This window comes from Stylophora pistillata, chromosome 7 (genome assembly GCF_964205215.1).
Source record: "Stylophora pistillata chromosome 7, jaStyPist1.2, whole genome shotgun sequence".
Lineage (NCBI taxonomy): Eukaryota > Metazoa > Cnidaria > Anthozoa > Scleractinia > Pocilloporidae > Stylophora > Stylophora pistillata.
In genome coordinates, this window is record NC_142525.1 from 12,843,736 (window position 1) to 12,855,286 (window position 11,551).

Consider the following 11,551-nt stretch of genomic DNA (forward strand, 5'->3'; position numbering starts at 1 on the left):
AAACTAGATCCTCCCAGCCTCACCAGAGCGTCTCGTATTTCTGTCCAGAAATAACTGAGACTGGCGCCATCTATGGCTGCTTGAGAGGCATGGTCGTATGCAGTGTTCCTGTAATACCTTACTCCGGCAATATCATCGGCGGCGCTTGTGATCAATTTGCAGCTGGGGGGAGGTAACCTCAACCAGTGGAAGGAGGGCTCAATCCACATACATTTCTGAACAACACCGCAAAAGTGTGATATCAAAGGTCGCCAATGACACAGGTGAATGAGCAGGATAAAGCTTTCCCCAATGAGTAGGACTCAGCACTCTCTTCTTTCCTCTGTACATTGATTGCATTGTGGCAAAGTGCATAGAGGGTTTTCCCAAAACTGGAGGTAAAGTTGCTGGTAGATGTATTTTGTCAAATGTGAACCTCAATACCCGAGATCCAATATCCATCAGGAGGAGGCATAGTCTTGCAGAATTAGTGGACTTTTTCGTAAAAGAAAATGGCGGCGGAGCTGCAGCTATAGAGTTGGCACTTAAAGTGCACCTAAACCCAAAAATTTTTTTTCGCTTAACGAAATAAGCGTATTTTTTGGAGTATTTCTGTGCAAAAATTTTTTTTTTTGCTCAAATCTTCAATTGTCTGTGCCCAGTCAAAATACGGAAAATCGGCCGCCATCTTGTCCCGCGGCCGAGTTTAAAGAGGAATGGCTCTAGCGGGTAATGTGACGTCAAATCAAGAACACGAAAGTCTGCATTTCACACATTTTCGCTTGTTTGGGAAGGTTGTAGTCAATTTTGTCCGAAAATATGCCGACTAAGTGTGTTATAGGAGGATGTAGCAACGTGCGAAATTTGCAAGAGGGTATCACGCTTCATACATTCCTCAGACAATACACCTGGTCGGCATATTTCGGACAATATCGACCACAACCTTCCCAAACAAGTGAAAATGTGTGAAAAGCAGACTTTCGTGTTCTCGATTTGACGTCACATTATCCGCTAGAGCTCTTCCTCTTTAAACTCGGTCGTGGGGCAAGATGGCGGCCGATTTTCTGTATTTTGACTAGGCACAGAAAATTTAAGATTTAAGAAAATTAAAAAATTTTTGCACAGAAATACTCCAAAAAATAAGCTTATTTCGTTAAGCGAAAAAAAAAAAATTGGGGTTTTGGGGCACTTTAAGGAGCAGCCTATTACGCAAATTAGTTGTGTCAGACACAATGAAGATAAATAAAAACGTGGGATTGTAAGGTTCCTTTTTCTCTTCGTAACACTTGGAAGGCCGCAGAAATGTTTTTTTGGCAGCTTTGGACGAGTTTTTCAAAAAGGGATTTTACATCAAATCGCCTACCATCGATAAGCATAAGGATATAATTCAGACAAAAAGCGGTGTATATGAAACAAATTACTAGAACGTTGAACTTTGTAAGGAATTTTTGTGTCCTTTCGCGTCCGTTAGAAAAACTCCCCAGTGGAATGTCTGCACCTTTATTTTAAGAATGGAGTCGGGATAGAAATGACATTCTTCTGGAAAATGAGCATTCATCAGCTATGTTCCGTTCTTCCCAATATCTACCCTTAGAAAGTTTCACTGCACGAAAGAACGGATTTACATAGGTATCAAAAATAAGGCAAAACTGTGGTAAATGCCATATTTGCTAAGATTTGCACACCTTTATTTTTGAGCAAATATTACTTACGCGCAAGATTTGCTCACCCTGGCAAAGCTCGTAAATGCCACATTTGTATTTGATTTTGACTGCTTTGCAAAAGTGAAGTGCAACCATAAAATTGACAAATATTTGCGGTTGAAGCAAATTCCAGGTCAAATTTGTTGGTATGAGCACTTTTGTCCTCGTAGCAAAGATGTGCAAAGTCTTGGTATTGAACTCGTTTGCTCCACATGGCAAAACAGGTCAAAACTGTGCAATTACCAGTATTTTGCTTTGACAGGTAAAAGGCCACCAAAATCCTTAAATTGCACATATTAGTTAGGGCAGTAAATGTGTCCAAAGAATTGTCACTACTAACACTTGGTCTTGGCCACAAAATCGATCAAAGGCTCAGAAATGAGCAAATTTACTATGTGGACAAATTAATGTAATTACTCAAATTTTCTTTGATTCTGCTGGGTACAGGAAAGGTTATCAATGCTTCAGAATCACGCATTTGCTCATGTTTCAAAAAATTATTAAAACATATTGGATATGAGATGATAGATAGCCAACGAGGCGCGTAGCCGAGTTGGCTATAATTATTTCATATCCAACAAGCGCGAGTAATAATCGTTTTATTTAAATAAAAAAAAAAAAAAAAAAAAAAAAAAAAAAAAACGCTCCTAAGATATTAGACAAATCTTCTCGACTTTATTTTGTAAGAAGAAACCGGATGTTACAATGTACAGATATTAGATTATGGTATATTGGCTCACATACCATGACGGCTAAGCCAATAAAAAGTCTTGAATCGCTTTATCCAACGATCCAGTTTTTAATAAATGCGTTTATTGCTCATGTTTTCCACAGCGCGTTTAAGAATGTCAAATTTCAGGTTTGCCTAGCCAATAGTTTTGTTTGGTTTCGCTTTGTTCTACATCACAAAGGAAAAAATAGATCGCTCGTTTGTTTCCGCTGCAAACATAATTGTAATCTTGACGATCGTACCTGGAGGTAATAAGTGGGATAAATAAGTGGTTAAGGAGCCACAAAACAAAACGAATTCACGATCAGCAGAGCTGGCGCAGCATTTCGCGAGCCAGTCGGCGTAGATATTGTGGAACAATATCCTCCAGAAAAGTTTGGTCTTCTGACTGGTGTCTCGTCCATTTCGAGCTCCGCAGTGGCTGATAATGTTGAAGTTCCAGAAACGTCAAGGGCTGGAATGCATTCAGTTCGTCCCCGCGAGTGGCACAGGCAAAATATTTCTTCGTTTGCTCGGATGATTTGGTAGTAAACGTGCCATTTTCCAAGATGATCAGTTTCTGTACTCGCTTCAACGGAAAAAGACAAACCGCCTAAAATTCAAATCTAGACAAACTATCCCTGCAGCTGTCAACAGCTGAAATGTCCACCAATAATATGTGATTGTACTGATCAGCGGTCAAAACCCCCCATACATGACGTACCTACAAAGAATAATATTAGGGGGAAGGCGGGAAGCCTCCGAGGATTGCCTTTGTGGTGAAATATCCTTTTTGCTCTAGTCGTCATGGGCAAAAGAAAATTGTGAAAACACAAAGAATGAGGCAAGACGTATGACCTGGGAAAGGAAGAAGCGACAAAGTCAAGAAATACGACAACATGAGGAAAAGGTAGTTGTGTCGGCGTTACAGATCGAGAAGGATTGCTTCAAAAGACATTGAGAAAAGAAAAACATTCTTCTGTAAAACTACAAAGACTTGTGCAAAAATAACAGACAGAGAGCTACCGATTAGCTTGATTTTTTTAATCGTTTCATTAACTTATTATAAGCCCAACATTTACGATGATAAACCTTATAATAAGTTGTCAACTTCTCAATTTGGTCTTCAGTCAGTTTGCTCGATATGTGATTCCAATTGAATATATCGTTTTTCTTCACAGTTATATAAATATTAGATAGATTAATCTTGTTTTGTGATCATGATATGACTGTAATCTAATCCATCGAAAAGCGTATTACTCATTATCTGTCTCCAATGTAAGCGATGTGTTTGCTTGGAAAAACATTACTTTGTTGGCTATTGTCACCCAAGAATTTTTAGTGTTTGGAAGTACAATCGTGATGCCGTTGCCAGTAGACATGAATGGTTTATCCACAACGAACTTGAGATGTGACAAATGCGCACTTTCCACGCCATCGATGAATGTGACAAGGTACAGCACAAACCAGCATTATTGACTATTAGTTTTGTGTTATCGCTTGAATTCACTGTAAAATCAACATTACTGCTCTGGGACACCTTGGTGTTATATTCCGATGTTCCATTAAAGTAAATCGATACTCTTGACTTATTATCATGTGCTAGTTTGTTTCTGTACCAAATCTGTTTTGTTGCATTCGTCAACGTCGTGAGTGCTGTTTTGAGTACCGTCAATGTTTCTCTGCAAAGATATTTGAATATTGTCAACGTATTTCTTAGTCGTTGGATTCATAGCCGAAGACGGTTAATTGTTTAAAGGCGTTGGTAGATAAATGTACAGTATGTACGATATGTCGTCATGATACCCTTTACTACCATATACTACTACCCATATATCTAATTAGTTATCATATGCCTGACCTGGTTTGAATTTAATGACTATGTCAAACATGAAATAACTGGGCGTTGTGTTACTCCACTTGGTCATGTGAACAAGGCTTCTAACATGATTTGAAAAGCGATTTGTTCTTTGTCTTGATACTGTCTCAACAGAGCTTACAGCAGTCAGACTCACTGAATTGTATTTTGGATATATCAACAAAGTTGAAATTGTAAATTGACCACCGTAACGATTACAAAAGTTGACGTTTCGAGCGTTAGCCCTTCGTCGGAGCGAATAGAGGAATTGTGGGTTGTGTGTGCTTTCAAAGGCAGAAAATGGCGCTACGTTATTGGTGGGAACATTGCAACGAGAAAAACACCAATAAATTAGTGGAATGAATAGCGTTCGTTGATACCTGTGGGATTTAGACTGCCGACTTGAAAGATGAGCTTTTGTTCAAGAGTTTCACGGCTTTCCGTGCTATCTGAGTGTAAGGAAAGACCACAGATTGCCATATGTTGCTTAGAATGATTAGGTAAATTAAAATGTCTAGCGACTGGTTTCAATGTGTCCCTGTCATTCCTTTCCACGTCGCGAAGGTGTTCTGGGAATCGGTCACCTAGTCTTCTGCCTGTTTCGCCGATGTATATCTTTTTGCAATAAGTGCAAGTTATGCAATAGATTACATTGGTGGAGGCGCACGTGAAGTGATCGTTGATCTTAATGGATCGTTTGGGTCCCGATATTCTCAACACAGAAAAAACACTGATTGCAACACATTAAATCTCTAACAAAAGCCGATGATACTTATCCTATTACATTAGAATTTAATGATACAATTTTTAGAGTGGAAATAACGCTGGCTACTAATTGTCAGCTACATCTGAGAGAGAGTAACTTCAGTGATCTTATTGGGTTCAAAAAAGTATTACTTACATCTGGAACCCATGTTAGCACAAAAGTTCCTAATTTGTCGCAAGATACCGACATTCTCAACATCCATTGTGAACTCATTGGCGATAGTATGGTCGATGGTAAAGACACTGATGTATTAGTTTCAGTACAAGTGTACTCAGACCATCGTATAGTTTCACTCTTGAACCACAGAGTCACTTTTAGTCCAATCAACTAAAGCAGAATATCAAACATTCTTATCTACATCACTGATGGAAAACGGCGGATTATTCATTTGAATGGAAAGGATACAGCTTTTTCACTGCTGTTAAAACCACTCAATTAATATAATCAAATAATATAATGATATATATTTAGTTCAAAAGAATTTATGATCCAAAAATGGGTCGTTTTGTTTATAAGCACAAGGGATCGGGTATCATTGTTGACAATTTGTTCAAACCTATAAAACCTGCTCTTTCATCTGTAGCTAAACCAATTGCTAAAAAGGCTCTTCAGTCTGAAATTTCAAATACTGGGGAACGTCTTTGAAAAGCTGTTTCTCCACGATCAGGTGATTTTATAATGCAAAAATTACACAGAATGCAAAATAAAAAGAGTCCTAATACTATCACAAAACCAAAACAAGAAGAAATAACAGACATGATTCTCAATAGACTGGTAAGTGGTGACGGAATCAAACGCAAGATAAAAGTAAAATAATCTAGCATAATAATATAATGTCATTCAGAACAAATCGGTATTTACAGCAAAATGACTGAAATGGTTAGAGACAGTGCTTTATTTAGAGGTCCCGTTGTTTGAAATTGTTTGGATAAAGCAGCTCGTGACTGTGAGAACACGGGGACTTTTAAAAGGGCTCTGAGAACATCTGACAACAAAATAGCACTACAGTCACTACAGAAAGTTTCTTTTGTGAAAGGAACATGCACAAATAACAACAAGGATCTCCAAACTTTTATATATTACTAAAATTTATGATAAATGTTTTGTTTCTCAGTTTCTTCCTAATTTCAAACTTCATTTGTATCACTGATCTTATCTATGGAATTCATGCGGTTTTATCTATTTACTAATTTTTATATCGTCATTGTAAATTGTTTTGATAACAGCAGGTCCATATCAGCTATTTTTAGCTGCCTTAATTTAACCTGCTATACCAATTAAAGTATAGTTCATATATTTTGAACTGCGGTATTACATATGTATGATGTGCGATCCTCGCAGTAGATAGCGCTATTTATGCAATAGCGAAAATCAGACCTGAAAAAAATCAGGTCTGATTTTTTTTCAGGTCCGATTTTCGCTATTGCATAAATAGCGCTATCTACTACGAGGATCGCACATCATACGTATCTAATACCGCAGTTTAAAATATATGAACTTCATATATTCATTGCATCTCATTTATCACTTTCACGGGTTTATTACGAATCAACTTAACGGCCTGCTCCCAGTTGGCTTGTTAGCTCAATTGGTAGAGCGCTGCACTAGTATCGCAGAGGCCAGTGGTTCGAGTCCCGTACAGGCCTGATTTCTTTCAGGTCTGATTTTCGCTATTGCATAAATAGCGCTATCTACTGCGAGGATCGCACATCATACGTATGTATATATGTATGTATGTATGTATGTATGTATGTATGTATGTATGTATGTATAATCCAACTCGATGATGTTCTCGTGGCCCAGCTAATAATGAGGCACAATCCAAGGCCGCTTATAACTTTAATATTAACGACCGAAGTAGTTTTTTTGACTGGTATAATGCTTACTTAGAGGTTAAGTTCCAGGTTCAAAAGCTAGCCGACGGTACTGCCTATGACTCAGATCGAGCGACAGTAATCAATGGTGCTCATTCGCTTATTCAGCATATGACTTTCAAAAGCGGAGGAGGTAAAAATAATTGTTAAAAGAATTGTTAAAAAAATTGTTAAAAAAATTGTAAAAAATTGTTTACGACACGGATGATTTGCACAAGGTAGTAAATTTGAAAAATTTGCTTGAATACAGCGATTATTAATCAAGAAACGTCGCCAAAAACAGTCTACGGTACCTGGATACAGACCACAGGATAGCTAATACTAACCAAAAAGCAGTGACGTAAATGTTATTTTACCCCTAAACAGGTATAGTTTTTTCGAAGAGCTTGAGGATCGTATCTTACCACCGATGCAGTTACAATTTCATATCCAACTGTTGGATGACGCAAATCTCATCTGGAAAACGGCCGCTGTTGACGATGCTCGTGTTGTTATTGATCGACTCCTTCTATGGGTTCCAAGATTGATTCCGAGATAGTCTTTTCAAACTGTTTCTATCAAACTTTATGAAAGTGAGTCAGTGGACTTATAAGCAAGAAATGTTCGAACAAATCGACTAACACTAGATAAAGGGGCTTTATTTCAGATGATTCCAGCCATCGATAATACTAAGCATTTCTTTGTTTTTCTTCAGCGTGTTAAAGACAAAATGATGAGATAAATCCTTATGAATATATATGTAACTTTTAACATCAAGGCTGATCGAGGAAATGGCTCTTACCTTACAACTTGCTGTTTAGAATATGGTAATGGCGTATTTTATCCCGAAGTAGAATACGATGGCGACTCCAAAGTAAGAATATTCAGTGATTCGATGAGTTATGCAATGCATAAGAATGATTACAATTCAGGCACGCAACTCAACCTCAATAATTTCAATTCTCTTTTCGAAGTTATTTATTTCGATCTAAGTTATCAAATTGAAAAGGTTACAAAAGATCCCAAACAGCTTGTTTTCAGATCGAAACTAAATGCTCAAGCAGCTACTGATAGTGTTTTCAAAGTGAAGGCTGTTGTACTAACTATAAACCCTAACCCCTAACGAAAAAGAAGTAATAATAAACCAGGTTGGAAATTAACTGCTCACAGTCTAATTTTAACATGCCTGAGAACACTGAAAATGAAAAACGTGATTTTTAGGCCCTTTAAACATGGAGGTGCCAATTTGTTCCCCATGCTGAGACCACTGAAAACGAAAAAAATCATTAATGAAATAAGTTTTATGACTTGAAAAGTTGTATAACGTATGATATATATATATATATAAGAAATGACGCAGTTATTTGAAAAAAAACTTTAAACTACCGCCGAATCAAAAGATTAATCTCAGCAACGTTTATCATAAAAAAAAAAAAAACCGCCAATCAAACTACGTTTTGGCCTCGAACGCATTGACTGGCAATGATACACTTTATGTGCCAGAGACAGGTGCCAAACGGTTGATGAAACAGAAACAATTGAATAAAGGCATGGATGTAAAACTGGCTAAATCAAACATCAGAAACCAAGTCGGAAGAAGCCTTCTGACACCAATTCTTAGTATGGCAAAACCTCTTTTACCAACTATCGGAAAAACACTGGGCCTTTCTGCTTTGGCTGGATTGGCTTCAGAAGGTGCTTCTTAGGTTGTTAAAAAGATTTCTGGAAGTGGACAGAAACCAACAAACAAACAAACAAACAAACGGGTGGAGCCTTAGGAACCATACTAACATCGATTGGTATTCCAATGGCTATTGATTTAGTCCATAATTTATTTTCCGGTGGATAAGTCCCACGCCTCGGACCTCCGCCTCCATTTAATTTATCGGCAGTTGGCCAAATGGTCGAGTCGGTGGAGGTAAAAAAACTCCAAAGAAAAAAGGCAAAAGAAAAGCTCCAAAGGAAAAAAAGGCAAAGGGTTACTCCAAGGAAAAAACAGCCCGTTCAACTCAATTCCATTAATCGGAGCCATTCTGTAAAACCACAATTAGTATAGGTAATCGCATGGGGCCGAGTAAAATTAAGAATTAATATCACGCGTGTTTTCGGAAGTTGCTGAAATTGCCCGAGTCGCTGCGCGACTCGGGCAATTTCTGCAACTTCCGAAAACACAAGTGATATTAATCCTTAATTTTACGAGGAACCATGTGATTACTTGTTTATAATAGAAGGGGCAAAATGTTTTCTTACTGATCTCGCACAAAACGGAACGCCATTGTTACAAAACAAACAGAAATTTATTTACCTTGGCAGCCGTTGCTAAGCGATTTTCAGCCAATCATTTTCAAGTAATTTTGCCCAGGGCAATTAAAAAAATTAAGAAAAAAATGCCCTCTGTCTTGACCAATCACAATTCAGTAAATTTGCCTCTTCTATGATAAATTCCATAAAACAATCCCTTTAACAAACTTTGATCTGATCAGAGTTATTAGAGGTTTGCATGCGGCCATGCGTGTGGGAATTTCTCATGGCGTGAGAAGACAAAAGAAAGTTAACTGAAGGAAGCCGTCAAGAAGAATTTTAAGAGTTTCTTCGCGACTAGGTGTCCAAAACACCACTATCCTACGACGAAATTGTTCCTTAACAAATTGCAAATCGTCAACTCTATGGCGTTTAAATTGCTTTTCCTGGAATTAGGAATTGATTGTTAGGCAATGAATGAGAAACAAAGCGAACATCCACAGCATGATATTACACATTATTACGAGCAAAGATAATTTTCTCTGGTATCGACTTAATATCCGCGGAAGTTATCCTCCTAAGGGGAAATTAGTGTGGGTACAGTTGATCATTTTTATTTGGTTCTCTTGATCCCTTGGCCTGCCTATAATTCCGTCTTTTACGCTTTAGGGTAATTTTCCACGGTTCCGTCTTTTAGGAGTTGCCGCTAGCGAATGACTGGAAAAAATTGGGTAAGTAAGGGGGGGGGGGGATTCGAGTTCACTGGGTTTGAGTTAGCGGGGTTCTACCGACAGGATCTATTCTCACCATGCAAATTAGACGAATGAGTGAAATAGCCTCTTTTTTGAAGAGAAAGTTTATTTCTTCTGCTGATATGTAGGCCGTAAATTTCATTGTAGGATGGTGGTGTTTTGGACACCTGGTCGCGAAGAAATTCTTAAAATTCTTCTTGCCGGCTTCCTTCTGTTAACTTTCTTTTGTCTTCTCACGCCATGAGAAATTCCCCCACGCATGACCCCATGCAAACCTCTCTTGCTCTCACACTAGTCTAAGTTTGGTCACGCGCGTTATCGTCGCGGGAATGAATGAGCCAAGCGCTTGACTGTTTTTGTACAAAATTTTTGCAACATGCCCTGTCATCCTTTCCGTGTTTTAGGATTTGGGGTCATTTTCCGCCGTTCCGTGTTTTAGGATTTGGGGTCATTTTCCGCCGTTCCGGGGTTAAGGATTTGGGTCATATTCCGCCGTAACTGGTTTTAGGATTTGGGGTCATTTTCCGTCATTTCGCCATTCCGCCTTTCCATCGTTCCTGAAATTAGGGTCTCCCTTTCAAAACAGCCACAATACCTTTGGAATAATTCAATTCAAGAATCATGATATCAGCGAATTCCTGGTCGGATAATATTTCAACATTGCCCTGAATTCAGGCTTGAGAAAGTGTTCGACTGACTTGATGAACATATACGGATCAAATTAAATGGATTTAGGACGATTAATCTAAATATATGTAGAAATATAGACCACTTTCATAAATGGCTGCCGGACTAATATTCTTTTGTTTAAATTTGAATTAGCTTTTCTGGCCTTGTTCTCCAGTACAATTTAAACAAAAGAATATTAGTCCGGCAGCCATTTATGAAAGTGGTCTATATTTCTACATATATTTAGATTAATCGTCCTAAATCCATTTAATTTGATCCGTATATGTTCATCAAGTCAGTCGAACACTTTCTCAAGCCTGAATTCAGGGCAATGTTGAAATATTATCCGACCAGGAATTCGCTGATATCATGATTCTTGAATTGAATGGTCTGAATTTCGCTATTGCATGAATAGCGCTCTCTACTGCGAGGATCGTGCATCATACGTATCTATAACCGCAGTTCGAAATATATGAACTTCATATATTCATCATATCTGATTTATCATCACGGGTTTATTACGAATCAACTTAACGGCCTGCTCCCAGTTGGCTTGTTAGCTCAATTGGTAGAGCACTGCACTAGTATCGCAGAGGTCAGTGGTTCGAATCTCGTACAGGCCTGATTTTTTTCAGGTCTGATTTTGGCTATTGCATAAATAGCGCTCTTTACTGCGAGGATCGTGCATCATACGTAAAAGAATATTAATCCGGCAGCCATTTATGAAAGTGGTCTATGAGATGAAACGGATTTTAAAAAAATCCCATAGCTATAAATATTAAATTGAACAAACAAAAAATGGATCATTCAAGGTTTCTGGGAAACGAGCCCAAAAGCCCCTGATCAAAAACGACCACGATTCCTCGTTTTGCCAAGCTTCGACATACGAGCCTCGTTTTTCCAATAGAGCCTCGATTTTCAATCGTGCCTCGATTTTGCAATGGAGCCTCGATTTTTCAATCGTGCCTCAATTTTCCAATCGAGCCTCGATTTTGCAATCGTGCCTCGATTTGGAAGGGAG